General features: G+C 35.3%; 1 protein-coding gene across 3 annotated transcripts in view; it reads right to left on the bottom strand.

Annotated features, from left to right (window-relative positions):
• Positions 1-1,769: 1,769 nt before the first annotated feature.
• MEIS2 (Meis homeobox 2) overlaps positions 1,770-1,919 on the bottom strand; it is a 207,957-nt gene continuing 207,807 nt past the window's right edge. For all 3 annotated transcript variants that reach the window (XM_042942464.1, XM_042942467.1, XM_042942466.1), the window contains exon 12: positions 1,770-1,919. This exon is cut by the window's right edge and continues 1,207 nt beyond it. The gene's annotated coding sequence lies outside the window, so the exon portion shown is untranslated.

The raw sequence follows: 1,919 nt of genomic DNA, 5'->3' as shown, positions 1-1,919 counted from the left end.
CCGAGATAGGAGCAAATGCCTTCTGAGGTGGTTTAAAAAAAGCATGATAAAAATTGGACAACTCTACTACCTCTTGGTCTCAGCATATGGGGGGGGGGGGAGGGCAAGAAAATGCAAACAAATATTATTACAATTACTATTCATCCCCCAAATATTTAAGAAGGTTAAGATTAACATGATAGGATGTGGGTTTGTTGAAGCTAAGCCTGAGAGGGTTTTATTCATTAAAACCAAGTGTACAGAGCTCTGGGATCTAAACTTTGATGAAATAGCTTAATAATTTCATTAAACACTTCCTAAATTTGAGCCAATTACCAAGTAAACTCTGCAGCGCACCGTCTACTGGGAGGAAAGGAAGAAAAACTTTTTCAAACATACCTCCCCCCCCCCCAGCGGATGTGAGTTAATTTGTAAATGGAGAACTTCACCTAAAAGCATTTGAAGTAAAAATACACAAATATTTGAATTTTGCAAAAAGACTCCATGTGCGCCAGGATAACAAAAATGAGAGGGAAGCTCTTTTCCAAGTAGCATAGAATTTCTCCGTTAACCATCAGTTTGTGTCAGAAGTGTTATTTCTACGTTGAAACAGCATATCAATTAAGCTGATAAATGTGTTAATAAAAATTCTCCCTAGCCAAAAATAATACAAAACAATAGAAATTTATCTCCTTGTTTCTTTATAGACAACTTCTATTGATGTTTTCTGCAATGGGAAAGTGGAATCACTCCAAGTGAGATACAAACTTGGATTTCGGAGCTACTGAACTATTTCCCTATCAAGCTGACATCACGGAACTAGTTTTATGATATAATCCCTTCCACACATGGGATTAAAAATTCAGGTGTTACAAAATTCCAGGGTAGGATATTTAGTTTGAAAATTGAGGGGGCATGCAAATACCTCACACTTTTTTTTTCCACTTTGCACACTTTACCAGGCATTGTTTGTGCAGTACCAGCAAAGCCAGTAACACAGATTTCTAGGAATGTTGGGTGAAACTTGGAAAATGGCATCATATTGCCTGTTGTGCTGTTGTTTTAGAAAAGAATTTATGTTTAGTCACCAACTCATCACACTAGCGTGACTGCACATGGGGGTGTCTGAAATAAAAAGACATAATATAACTTATATTAAATATTAATGATTAATCTTTGCAACTCAGGATTTCAAACTCCATAGAAGTTGTTTACTCATCTATGAACATCTATATGTAAATTTTAATTTACATATTCAGCAGTATTTTAGTAAGACAGAGAAAAAACACAGGCAGATGAATTATCTTTGAGCACAGACGTTAGTTATTTCTTATGATGTAAAATTAACCCTGAAAAAGCCCTTTATTCTGGCAGAGGACGAACATGAGAAGCTTTATCTGAGAGTCTTTTTTTTTTTTTTTTAAACATCATCTAAAGAGGTTAGACATATCGAAGGTAATCTTTCAACCTGGCTCATAACACACACACACACACACACACACACACACACAATTTCATACCTTTAGAAGTTTTCTGCCGGTATGATTTATAGGCCAAATACACACTAAGTGCTACAGACGGTTACCTTAAAAATTGTTGGTTAAGTTTCAAATACAGTCAACTTCTGGGGGCAAAACTATCACCTGCTTTTAACACGACATAGAGTAGGCGTTGTGCAACCTTGCCTTAGAGCTATTAAAAACGCAAAAGCCTAACAAAAAATCAAAAATGAAATATTTATTACCGCATTTTGTGACTTAACACCTTTTTTTTTTAACATAACGTCACAGTCCTCATACAAGTATTTTAATGTAAATTTGACAAAGCTTAAAGGTAACAGCATTTTCTTCTAGTGAGGAACACGTGCTGAGAAAAGAATTCATGGACATACAATACCAATTCCACAGCAGATCTGATACTAGCAAAAACATTCTTTTTTT

The sequence above is a fragment of the Panthera leo genome, chromosome B3 (genome assembly GCF_018350215.1).
Source record: "Panthera leo isolate Ple1 chromosome B3, P.leo_Ple1_pat1.1, whole genome shotgun sequence".
NCBI classification, from domain to species: Eukaryota; Metazoa; Chordata; class Mammalia; order Carnivora; family Felidae; genus Panthera; species Panthera leo.
The sequence above is the reverse complement of the archived record's forward strand: the minus strand, read 5'-3'. Positions and strand labels throughout refer to the sequence as shown.